Source organism: Mycteria americana, chromosome 11 (genome assembly GCF_035582795.1).
Source record: "Mycteria americana isolate JAX WOST 10 ecotype Jacksonville Zoo and Gardens chromosome 11, USCA_MyAme_1.0, whole genome shotgun sequence".
Classification (NCBI taxonomy): domain Eukaryota; kingdom Metazoa; phylum Chordata; class Aves; order Ciconiiformes; family Ciconiidae; genus Mycteria; species Mycteria americana.
Genome location: NC_134375.1, coordinates 11,089,010 through 11,101,761, shown reverse-complemented (window position 1 = coordinate 11,101,761; position 12,752 = coordinate 11,089,010). Strand labels below are relative to the sequence as shown.

At 42.5% G+C, this 12,752-nt stretch overlaps 1 protein-coding gene across 3 annotated transcripts in view; it reads left to right on the top strand.

Annotated features, from left to right (window-relative positions):
• Window positions 1–12,752, top strand: part of GRM7 (glutamate metabotropic receptor 7) — a 314,851-nt gene that overhangs the window by 152,112 nt on the left and 149,987 nt on the right. The gene's annotated exons all lie outside the window — the stretch shown is intronic.

Here is a 12,752-nt window from a genome sequence, read left to right as displayed (position 1 = left end):
GTGGTCTCTTCTTGGGTGAAAAAATTAGAAAACAGGTTTCCTTCCAGAAGTATGCTTAAAAGATTTCTAATCCCCCCTCCCTTCCCACCGAGCTTTGTCATTGTGTCATTGCTGTTCTCCGGATTTCTCATTCTTTGAAGAACTGACAAGTCTTTGCTTGCCCTAACAGATATATAACAACCAAGAAAATACCATTAACTGAGAGAAGGCTAAAATGCTATGTTACCTCTCCAAGAAAAAATGAATTAGGAACATGGGAACACTCCAAATTGTAGTTAGAAAAGCTTCATCATTAGAGATCATTTTGTGCTTGCAGTTTATAATGATTCACTACCCAGAGGTGGCATCATTATTACTAGGGGGGAAATATCCCTGCAAGAACAGCATAGCACTAAGCAGTCTCCTAAATTACAGTGTGGAGCTCCAAGAGGCAGTTCAGACAAATAAAACCATGTCATAGAGCACAGGATTCTTTAGTGTGTGTGAAGGTTGCAGGAAATTGCTTTTTGCAAGGGAGCCAAGCCAGCCTCAGAAGGTATTGTTTGTGAGCAGTCTTGCATTCAGGCATTTTGGGAAGCAAACAAATAACTGGAGATTAGAAGGGGGTGAGCCTGGCTGCCCACTGCCCACATTGACTGTGAGCTGGGAGGTGAGACGCAGCCAGCCGGAAAGTTTCCATGGCAGGTAACAGGTCTGTTTTTCAATTGCCTTAAATGGCTCAGAGCCTCAGCTGGAGAAACTCAGATTTGACTGTATGTATCTTAATCGTAGCACTTATTTATGGGAAAACAGGGAATGTTTCATGAGTTCGGTTTTTTCTTTCTCGATTCCCTGGAATCCAGTCTCCTTTCAAATTGGTCCCTTTTCGTTTTCGGGAGGCAGCCTTGCGCGGTTACCCTCTCTTGGGGTTCTGGCATACGTGCCGCTGGCCGTGCTCAAGAAAACCTTCGCACCGCCCTGGGGCCCTGGGGCCAGGGGCTTCCTCCGCAGCATGAGAAGGGCTCTCATCAGGGACTGCTTCCTTTGGTTCTCCTTGCCAATTTCAGTTTAGGACTTCGAATTTGCCAGTTTTGAGGGTTTATGAACCAGCTGCAAGACTAAGATACATAGCCGGTGTTTTGTGTTGAGCATAGTTCTAATTTGTATCATTGCTTGGCTGTACATTATGCTTTTAAACATGGTATTTTTGGTGCTTTGTTTCTGTCTCTACCCGCAGCCAGAGATTTTGCCGCCTACAGTTGTTCCTAAAGAAACTGTGTTTTATAAAGTGTTATGACACTATTTCTGAGAACTTTGCCTTTGCTATTTTTATGCACAACGCAGTAGAGCTGGTCTTAGTCTGACTGCATCAGACTCTTAAAAGACAGAGGGAGGATTGCATTATTTTTGGATTCGCGCCGTACGAGCTCATACAAAGCGTTTTGCACCCCCGTGGCTGGTCATCCCACAGGTCGGCAGATGCGCCCAGGGCTTCCTTACAGACCTTTAATTGTATCCCTTTCAACGTAATTCCCTTACAGACCTTTAATTGTATCCCTTTCAACGTAATTCTGCTGTCTGAATTTGGAGTCTCTTTTCTATTTGATAGCAGGCACTTCTTGTTAGAAATAGGTGTATGGCAAAATTCAAAACATAAATAACGTTATTTAGCTGAGAATCTGCTTGTTCCAACTCCAGCCCTGGGTCTTCATCCAGGAGTTCTTCAGAGCAGCGGTTACCATCTTTTAGAGGCTTTACAGGGCAGTCCTGATCCGGACTGGGTCATTTAAGCACTACTGGCATGAAGTTGTAACAACAAAAGTGTTTTAAATGTTTGGAGCAGAAGTGGAACTTTTATTTTATATTGCTTTTTTCTACATGGTTACACTATATGGCTCAAATGTACTTTTTGTAGTACAGATTTTAGGAAGCCAATAAATCTCAAGTCCCTTCTACTGCAAATACCTAGGCTGAATCTGTTCTCTAACGCTTCGGAGCATTGCAGTGTGAGCAAACGTGAGTTCGTGAGCATGGCTGGCTGTTGATCTAACAGGATATCCTCATTTTCTTTATTTTCTATCTAGCAAACAGAGCTTTTCTAAATCTTTGAAAATGATGATCTTATACTATTCTTATAATTTTATTTAGTGTTCCAGAGAGAGTCTTAATTTTTTTTATATTGCTGAAGTTTAACTGCCATAGTAAAGGACAATTTTTGAGGTGATAAAATGCACTAGGAATGTCATTAAATATGCAGCAAAGCTACAACACAATAGAATTAAGCATTAATGAATAACATACTAGAAATATTAGCCTTCTGTATCGGTTTAGGTCTTCTGTTCTTTGGTTATGATGAGGTCTAATGTGAAAAAATGAGACAGTAAACAAGCTTACCAAAAATCAAATTTTAAAATGATTCAGTAGAATCTTAATGTATAGAAAGTTTCTAAGTTAAAGCTTTTGCGTATCCACAAGGATGCTTTCCCTTGGATAAATTGTTGCAGTTTCATGTTTTAATGTAATTTTATTATTGGTGCACATTTTATTTTTACAATTGAATTATGATACTATGGAGACGTAATTTAAATTCTAGCCCATCTGCACACCAGTGCAGTTGTAAACTTCTTTTACTGGCATATGCAAGAACTTCATAACTCTCGGTAAGTAGGATATTAACTATTTCTAGTAAAGAAACAAAAGTCTGATCCAGAGCCTCATTAGAACTTTGATTTTGGACATAAGGACCCAACTGTCATTTCTGGATCTCTCTATAAGTCACATTTTTTTACTTGAAGTTCTTTTTTCTTGAGGATTCTGCATAGCCTATGCTGATTTAGCATCCCCTTTTTTTTTTTCTTGAAATGTGATAACTCCATGCTCCTGAATTTTCCATTTTCTAGATCTGTATTTGTTCTGGGTGGAGCTGTGACGACGTTAGCCCAGGAAATGCAGGCAGAATGAAGTCCAAACAGTTTTCTCTGAATATGCCTGGGTGTATTTTAATTTTGGGGGTCAGAATAAATTAATTTATTTCCATTTCTGGCTGGACAGAATGGCAGGAACTTTTCTAACAGTGAGCTAATTTTCATAAAGTTTCTTTGTACGGCATCTGCCAGAGCTGGCCCTGGAACGGATTGCCCAGGGACATCTCCTTTGGGCTGTGCATCACTGCTTTAAAGAGGAGATGGGCCAGTACTGAAGTCCAGCCTTTGCTGTTGGATGAGTGCTTGAGAGCTTATATATGAAGTGTCCTGATGGCCTCAGACCAGTTCCTGGTGAACTTTCACGCTCACGGCACCTTGTCCCTTGATGGGACAGGGGAATGTTAGAGATTCAGTAATGTGGTCAGGAGTTATTTTGTTAGCTTGGTTTACTGTGAATTTACAGGTTTGGGAATGGGACTGGAAATTTTCCTACACTAGATTGACTTACTGAAAATCTTATTATTTCTTGCATGAGGCTGATGACAAGTCCTGTGAAGTGGACATGGGGGGGATTATTCTGGTTTATATTCAAAACAATAGATGTGAATTTCCACATATAACAAAGAATCACCTTAAAACCCCTGCCTGACACACAGGCTCCTGCTGCATAACATTCACTCTTCTCTAAAGCAAATGTGTGAGTCATGTATTGACTTTCCAGTGATTGCTCTTTGAAGATTTTGTGGCTTTTGTGTCAGTTGTTTGAATAACGCCTTTTTACTGGTGAGGAGTTTGATGGCAAGCAAGCTGGCAGGCCTGGATGTATTTCAAGAATATGAAATAATCTTTATCATTCCAGTTCCTTTAGGGCGTAATTCTGCTTTATCAGGGAAATCTTTAGGGCGTAATTCTGCTTTATCAGGGAAATATCCTCAGTTGTGGTATCAAAGTTTTCACATGGGGAGAATACTGACTTCTTTAAACTCAGTCTTCAGTGTTACTGCCACTGGTTTCTTTTTCGTCTACAGAATATATGAGGTTAGAAGTAAAATTCATTGCAGCTAATAAATTGCATATGCAGGATATATAAGTATATGCCAAAACCCAGCAGTGACATATATAATAAAATGTACAACAAAATGAAAAAAATACTGTATGTCTTTGATGTTTATTTTGTTTCTTCCCCAATTAATTCCTCTCCTTTGGGCTATCACAAACTTATGTCAAACTGTTTGATTTATTTCCCCTTGTGAAACGTGGCGTTTCCTGCTCGTGGCATTTGTTTTGCAGAGCTTTCAGTGCAGGGCTTGGCTGAGCATCCCACGTTCCTTGGCAGGGCACCACGGGACCGCATTGGCTCCCTGGCGGGTTTCTTTCAGGGGGATTAGGACTCCTCAGCACTTGAGAAGTTGATATTTTTGTTGTTTAAATTAAAAAATCCAGGAATAATCTGTACTTAAACTGACCTTTTCCTGCCCTTCCCAATTCACCTTCCTTAAAATCCCAGTTTTAGGGTGTTTTCTGTTCTGGTGTGCAGTGAGAAAGCTCTTCAAATCCCTGCCAGTAGAGGAGTAGCTGTGCCGTGCCATGCCGCGCTGTGCCGTGCCATGCCGTGCCATGCCGTGCCATGCCGTGCCGTGCCGTGCCATGCCGTGCCATGCCGTGCCGTGCCATGCCATGCCATGCCATGCCATGCCATGCCATGCCGTGCCGTGCCGTGCCATGCCGTGCCATGCCGTGCCGTGCCATGCCATGCCATGCCATGCCATGCCGTGCCATGCCGTGCCGTGCCATGCCGTGCCATGCCATGCCATGCCATGCCGTGCCGCAGGGCATCGGGGATGGGCTGTCCTCCAACGGGCCGGGAGGAAGCGAAAGAAGAGTGGAGGAGAATCCAGGAGCCTCCCCCAGCCAAACCGAGGAAAGCGGGGCTCGCAGTAGCTGCAGGCTCAGCTTTTCTTTGGTACAAAACCGAACAAATGTCAGACCTTGTCATTACCCTGAAAGCAGCCTTGTGAGCGTGATAAATCGGGGGGGGGAAGAAAAGTCTTTAAAAGCAATCAGCTGCTTTCTTTCAGAAGGAAGCCGTGCGAGCCCATTGCTTTGTGTGTTGTTCCCATAATTGTAATAAACATCCAGGAGGCAGCTTTCGGCAGCTGCTAATTTTAAAGTAACATATTAATCAAATTAATTGAGAGTTCCTTTTAATAATTAGCAACAGCAAACATAACTTTCTGAAGCGATGTTTTCAGTATTGCTAAAAGTGATTCCTCCAAAAAGAGTATCTCTGTAGAGAAATCATCTGAAAAAGTGTTAAATTGTCTCTTTTGCTACCTGATAATCCAATTAAGTGCTGATAAGAAAAATAGCTCTTGGAGAATTTCAGGGAAGCAGAGTAATGTACTTAGTGTTGTAACAGAATCAAAATACCACATAATCATGGGTATCCATGGATACTGAAGCAACACTTTGATTACTAGATACATCCATTACCCTTAAATACCAGAGTTAGGTGTTTAATGCCCCAAACAATTTAATGCATGACTGCTTGAACTTGCACAGAGAATTCTCTTGAGGTTTTGCCTTTCAGAGGCACAGCACAGAATCTGTCAGCAGGCGAAAGGAAGGCAGCTATCGTATTTTTAAGACTCTCTGTATTCTTCCAAGTTCCTGTGTGCTTTGCAACTGCTGCCGCCCAGATGGCTCAATTCGCCTGCCTGTCCTCGAGCTGCCTGTGAACTGGAGCATTATGTGATGTGGCCCAGTCTCTATCCCACGTCTATGACATATGAGTGGGATTCCCATGAAAAAAGTCATATGATAATCTTTCACAGTGCTCGTGCTGTTAGGACTCCCTCCACACCGAATGAACGGGCTTGACGATGTGTCTCTGCAGCACCAGGCCTTTTATCCCGGCAAGATGAGCACATTGGTTATTTCATGGCATAGGATCCATCATGAGGTTGAAGCCACAATTTCTCCACCGGAGTTTTGACTTCTCCATTTGTTTTGCAGAGCAGGAATGGGAACTCTGGAAAAAAGCCTTCTCTGCACAGAAGCTGCTCTGGGTCCTGAAGGCAGCCCAGGAGAGGGGCACGTGGGGCTCTTACTCACGTGGTCTGAGCAGGGTCCCCTGCCACCAGCGTGGCATTTTCCTTTCCGTTGCATGAAAAGATCGAGTCCTTTTTCCTAGTGTTGACAGTGAGAAAATACAATGCAAAAGGGAAGAAGTAAAATGGGCATTTAAAAAGCCCTTTGATGATAAGCCTTGGAGGTATGATTGTTTAACAACGATTTTATAGTGGCGGCTCCAGCACCTTCTCGGGGTGGGCATCTGAGCAGGCAGCACAATGTGGGTATTTCAGTGTCTGCTTCTGCTCCTGGAGTGTGGTGGGGCCGGGCTTGGTGCCTGCACTTGACCATCCATGCAACGCCGCGTGCTTCTGTAACGTGAAAACACCATATGATTCAAGAGGTTGAAGACAGGAAAAGTGTGAGCAGAAACTTTTCATTTTTTTCATCTTTTGTAAAAATTACCATTTTTGTTATTTTATTTTCTTCTTTTTTTCTGCTTTTTTGTACTCACAAAATGTCTTGTATATTATCAGAGTTCAAAACCAACTTCCGTGAATGTCTCTATAAAAGTTTTCATAGCAAAACATTTTCTTGAGGATACCTGTGAAGCAGAATCTTACATATGTATTCTGTTGGGAAAAAGAAGAAAGCTGGCATCCTATGCAGGCAGGGAAAGCAGGGGTTTAGTCCCTTGTTCCTGACAGTAATTGAACAAACTGAATCCTTCCCGTAAGCCATTTTGCTAAAACGAAAAGCAGGAAACCAAGAAACATATGTCGTCTCATCCCACTTGTTGCACAACTAGTCCTTTTCAGTCTACCTTTGCTAACCTGCTCATCTTGTTTTTTTCTGATCACCCTTACTGCTCTTTCCTTTGCCAAGCTTCAGTACTGGTTTTTTTCTGTTCCTAATTGAATAGTAATTGTCTGCAAAAAAGGACAAAAAAATGCTGGTGAATACTAATTGTGGGGGGAAATGTGATTTCATGCTTCCTAAATCTAGTTGTAAACTGAGACTAAATTCAGTCTGCAGCTCTGGTTGGAGAGAGTGGGAGCGGAACACGAGGAGGGCTGTACGTTGCCGTCTCGTCCCACTGCCCTCAACAGCCTGGGGACTGCTGTGCTTATGCGGGAGAGCTGGGGCCCCCCGTAGTACCTGAGAGCAATTTGCCTTCTGTGCGTGGTGGCTTTGGTCTCATTTTTGATGCTGTTCTTTGGCTGAAAATCAGCATCAGCTTCTGTTCCAGTTGGGGATGGTGCAGCTCTGCAGACGGGTGCAGGGACTGCGCCCCGGGTATCGGTAGGCGATGGTGGGGGCAGGACACTGGCACGTCTGAGGTGCAAGTTCAACACCTCTCTGGGAAAGGAGGAAACTCACGTTTTTGGATGACTGTTTTGGTCATCAGGTAGGAGGGAGGCACCAGAATCTCCTGTGTAGCTCCTCATTTGTTTCCTCCTGCAGGTCCCTAATAATGACTGTTTCCAATTCAGATTAAATGGAGATTTTTGTTTTAGGTAAAATTAATTACATGGCTTTTTATTTTAATGAGAAAAACTGACGATCTAGCAACAAAAAAAAGTTTGATCTATAAATTTTCTTTTTCAGTCTGGCGGCCAAACCAAAAAATCAGGTATTTGTACATCCTTAATTGCCAGCATTCTGAGCAATACCTTAAGATAAATTTCCTCTGTCTCCAGTATCACTTAATTAAAACTTCTCCAGAAGCATGTGAGAAAGTAGGGGCCATTATAAGGATCAAACTAGAAATGGCATTTCTTGAGACACACTCTGCTACAATGACTCTTGTCAGTGACTTAACGAAGTTCAGAGGGCTCTTCTATTGGAAATAAAATTTGGGGGAAAAATTGTTTTTCACCAGCCAGGGAGAAAGGACCCAACTTCACTTTGCATTTTGCTTGCTTGCCAAAAAAAATCTGGAGGTGCTGTTAATTTCAGTTGAAATGTTAGCATTTCTGTGTTTTCTCAGAGTGCTGCCAGTGGTTGCAGTGTGGGGAATTTTAATGCCGGGAACAATCCCAAACAATCAGGTCAGTTTGCCAAAGTGGCACAAACCACTGGGAAAACTAGAAGCTGTAAAACCAAATAATTTTCAAGTTATTGTTTGAGGAAATGGTTTGCCTTGTTGTCTTATCCTTTTCGTAGATTATTGTGCATTTTCACAGCTTACTTGTTGGACAAAGGCGCATCTGGAAAGGCTGAACCTACCAGGTCTGCTCCTGGTGTTCCCATCCCGGATTTGATGTTATTACAAAAACATTAGCTGGCAGCGGGGAAGGATGAAAAAGATGCCAATGTCAGACTTCTATACATAGCCTAGAAGAGAAAGGATATTGTTTCAGGAGTAGGGTGGTATAGAACTGACTGCCTCATTGTCGTTGTTGTGACCACCTTTCATATACTGATAGCTGTGAATTTCCAAAACTCCATCATTAAAGGAGATGAACGTTTGCTTGCAGAATTGCTTGAATGATGTATTTTATATATACGACAGTTCACATCTCTTCTATGCATCTCCAATATCCATTCTCTTCATACCGGTCTTTGCATTTGGTTGCAGAAGCCTGGTTACGTGCTCTCTTCACTCACTAGACAGAAGTAACTGTAGCGAACAACAGGAACCTTCTTTGTCGCCAGCTGGTTTAAGGCGTGGTACTACCAGTGGGACCAGTCCCGCGATGACTGGGAGGCTCCCGGTGCCGTGCAGCCTGCAGACCGCGGCTGCTGGAGGTGTGCGGAGCAGCCCCATCTTGGTCGCAGGGTGCAGCGTGGGTTCAACTCCAGACTGCCATTAATTGCCGTAGCAGTTTGTAGCTAGTTAGAACATGTGCCACTTCTCCAGTCCATCAAGGGTAATATATTACTGCAGAAATCCTGTGCCAAAATCCTTAATTTGCAACTTTCACATTTCAACCACTTTCCCTTGGAGGGTTTTACCTTGGGATCACTGTGAATTAGCTTGACACTTTAAATAACTGTGTACATGTGTTTCCTATTGTAAGAAGAACGCAAGATGAGAATATGAAAGTTAAACTTATTCTATACGTGCTATTTGGAAAATATACACCCAATTCCTTGGGCATCTATTATTGCTGGGGAATGAGAAATGACACGTACCTCTGCCTGCCGTAAGGTCCTCCGCCGAGATCGAAACGCTTTTATTCAAGCTCATAAGCTTGGATGTAAGCAGAAGCTAATGTGACTAGTACAGTCGGGTGACTGGGATGGATCACCCTGCTGCTACAATAAGAGCTTGTACTCTGATGTCAAATGCTAGTCGGTGTGGACTTGAGCAAAACACAGCAAATAAGAAAATAATACATGTTGACCCATTTTGGTGACTGGGAGCACATATTACTCAATTTGTAATAGTGTCACTTTTCTGAAAGAGACACTAGCAGTTTAAAATCAGAATATCCATCAACGTGTCTGAATTGTATTATCAGGGTCTTGGTCCTCTTGCATCTTACTTCTCTGCCTTTTTTATTTGCCCTTGATCTGCCTTGTATGGCTCTAGCTGTTTCTGTTCCTAATGTTGCTTCAGAGAGTGCTTTCTCATACTGCTTTCTCCTGCTGCTGTTATATTGAAAGTATTGTAGCTACCATACTGTAAATAAAATATTTCTGGTTTAATCATTGATATTCGCCATTTATCCATAATTCCTGCTTACCATTTATCTATAATTCCTATCTATAAATCCAGAGATGGCACAAAGGTTAACAGGGTATCACATCAGGCACTCCATTTGGGAAAGCTCTTCCACCATCCTGGCTGTAAGAGCAGCTCTCCATCTAGCTCGGGCTAAATGCGTGGTGTCTGACCACTGCACCCCTACCATAATTGGCATGTTAAAAAGGGAGCTCTGTTACCTCCCTTCACCAGTGGACAGCGGAGAAACTAAGAGCTGACTTCCCAAAGGTAGTAAAAAACTCTCTATCACCAAAAGGACCTGAAATCTGCCCTCCCAAATTCTACACAGTTTCCTTTCTCCACCCTGGGTCCTCTTTTCTTTAAAAAACCCGTGGAAATTACACACTTTGAAGCTGTACATTGCATTAGAGGCTTTTTTTCTCGCTATTGAGAGTCTGGCCACAGCTGTCTCTCTGTCCAAAGATGCTCAGTTCAGCTGTAATCATTATCAACTATGACAAGATTTTTGGCTTCTCCATGCAGGCAATCGAGATCGCATGACCCGCACAATAGGTGTAATTATTGTCAGGGTGGGTTGCTGAGCTAGCAGCCTTCCCAATGATTTTAGCCTTTTTGTCAAGCACATAAATGATGTAGGTCACAATTACTTAATATTAAATACTGATTTTTTTTAATAATAGTTTTACAACAACAACGTATCACCTGATCTAGGGTGGTTTTTTTTATTTTCTCCCCTGGATACAGGGATTCTTTAATGTATATAGATATATAGACTCTTAACTTACAGAAATATTACTGTCATGAGTGCCAGGTCTGAGACCCCTTGGCTTCTGTTCCTCTCTGCACGCCTGATGGTGTGATTGTTTCTCTGTGGTGGAGCCGTGGTATCTGGGGATGAGCACTTCTTCTGCCCTGATTGAAAAGGCCCTTAAAGTTACTTACTGGTACAGTAATTAGGAATCAGAAGGTGTTGGGGAATATTGCTTTGCGTGCCTGTCTGCTGGTGTCTGTTCTTTGGGGCTGTATTTCCAATCCTCTCGCGAGAGAGCCTGCTTTTTCGAATGAAAGCGACGGAGAACTATGAAGGATTGCAAAGGATCTTCGCAGCAGCTTCAGATGTGTCTGAATAATGGCTCCATCCAGCACGCGGAAGCCCTTTGGTCTCAACGCTATAAAATCTATCCTTTCCTGTTCTGCTGTGTCAAACTGGGAGCCTCTTGAAAGGACACCGTGGAGGGAATGCATAAATTTTCAAGTGACAAATCTTGGAGCTTTGTAACCGTCTGTGGATTGGCTTGGGTTTTTTTCTTTTCTCTCAATGAATTCTCCAAAGTTGCCACGTCCTTATTTAACGAAAGAAATCGGAGTCTCTCATGGGAGATTCTAAGTCGCTTGGCTTGGTGTTATGGAGTGCCAGGGAGGGCACGAGTACTTTCCAGGAACAGCTAATAACTAAATTCTCCTTAGGCGTGATGCCAGGATGGAGAGGTTTTCCTCAACAGAGACACATGGATGGCTTCCCCTCGATTTCCAGCTGTCTGCGGGCACCTCGCGCTTGGGAGATGCCTTGGCCCTGCTTGTGGAGCGGGAGCCTTGGGCTCAAAACCAGAGCTGGCTGGGGGGGGGTGCTTTTAACCAGCAGGGAGTCCCTGCCAAGTGGGGCATTTCAGGAAAGCTGGATAACGCTGCTCATGGATTTGAGCTGATTCCGTCTAATTTTGAGTGGGGAAAATAAAAAGAACATTTAAAAATGTTTAAACTTTTTGAACTTACTAGCAGTGAGACTTTCTTTCCTCATTTAAAAATGGAGTTTACTTTTAAACATTAGTATTGTTTTCTTTTAAAGAAAAAAAAATCGGGTTGGAATAATTTGGGGGTATAATAATTGTAAAACAAAATGAAACGTTCTGTGTGAGTCAGAGAAAAACTTGGGGGTTATTATTCTGTTTTATTCTTTCGCAGCCTTTCCTTTTCACCATTTTATTTCTTCCTAATGAAACCAATCTTTTTTTCCCTTTGGATCAGCTAGTACCAACAGACCTGGCTTGATGTCAGACAACCTCTGTGTCTCAGCTTCTCTACATCTAAAATAAGGAAAAAGGATCCTGACCCACTTTGTAAAGTGCTCAGAGATCTGCAGAAGAGCCACATTTTGCAGTTTTGAAACCATGCATTTGGTCTTTACGGATGTTCAGTGGTTTTCCTCCAGGTGTTTGTATGTCTGCTTTGCCGTGGTTTCGGATGATTATGTTATCCTTTGGCAGACTGCAGGCAGACAGCATGTGCTGACGGTGGATAAGCCTCCTCCTCTATGTTCTTTCCCTGAGAACACCTTCTCTATTACTTCATTTAACAGTACTTTTGAATCTGTATTTTAAAGCATATCTGTGAATATCTCCGTTATCCTGCTGTCTTTTAATTAACTCATCCCCGCTGCTGTTTCTTATTATGCATCTCTGATACTTTATTAATTAACACACTGTGCAGTATACTGAGGAAATTGGTATCTAAGACGCCATAAAAGCTGGAAGTGTTTATCACCGAGAAACAAAATAATGAAAGCAAAAGTTGTGTTTTCATCTGCCAACAATGACAGCAGAATGTCACTGGAGATGTGATATCCCCCCACCCCTGCCAAACAAGCTCTATAACTGCAATATGTGAACCGTGCTAAAAGCAAGTATTTCTTTGGTACAGGTGTATTTATCACTATTACTGTGTTGATACTATTTTGCAATGTTACCTGTGTATTTAGGAGGAGTCCAGTTCACAGACACATACTTTATCTTGAGGCTTCAATTGCCGGGTCAGCTCCATCTCATTTGCTGATGGGTATTTGAATGAGTAATGATTTTCTTGAACAATCTCTGCTTTGCCAATATTTCAACTCCTTTGCTGTTCCTATTCTAGATAAGTTGTTTCAGTGGAAGCGTTTTCCCCCAATATCCTTCAACTTGCAAAATGAAAAAGAACCTCAGCTCTTCACCAAGATAAAGTTTGTCTAACACAGCCTTTCAGCTCTGTTGGGAATTTTAAAATCAGTTTAAGCTTGTTCAGGTTGTTTGGGTTTGGGTTTTTTTAATCCCTCTACTGACTGGTTTATT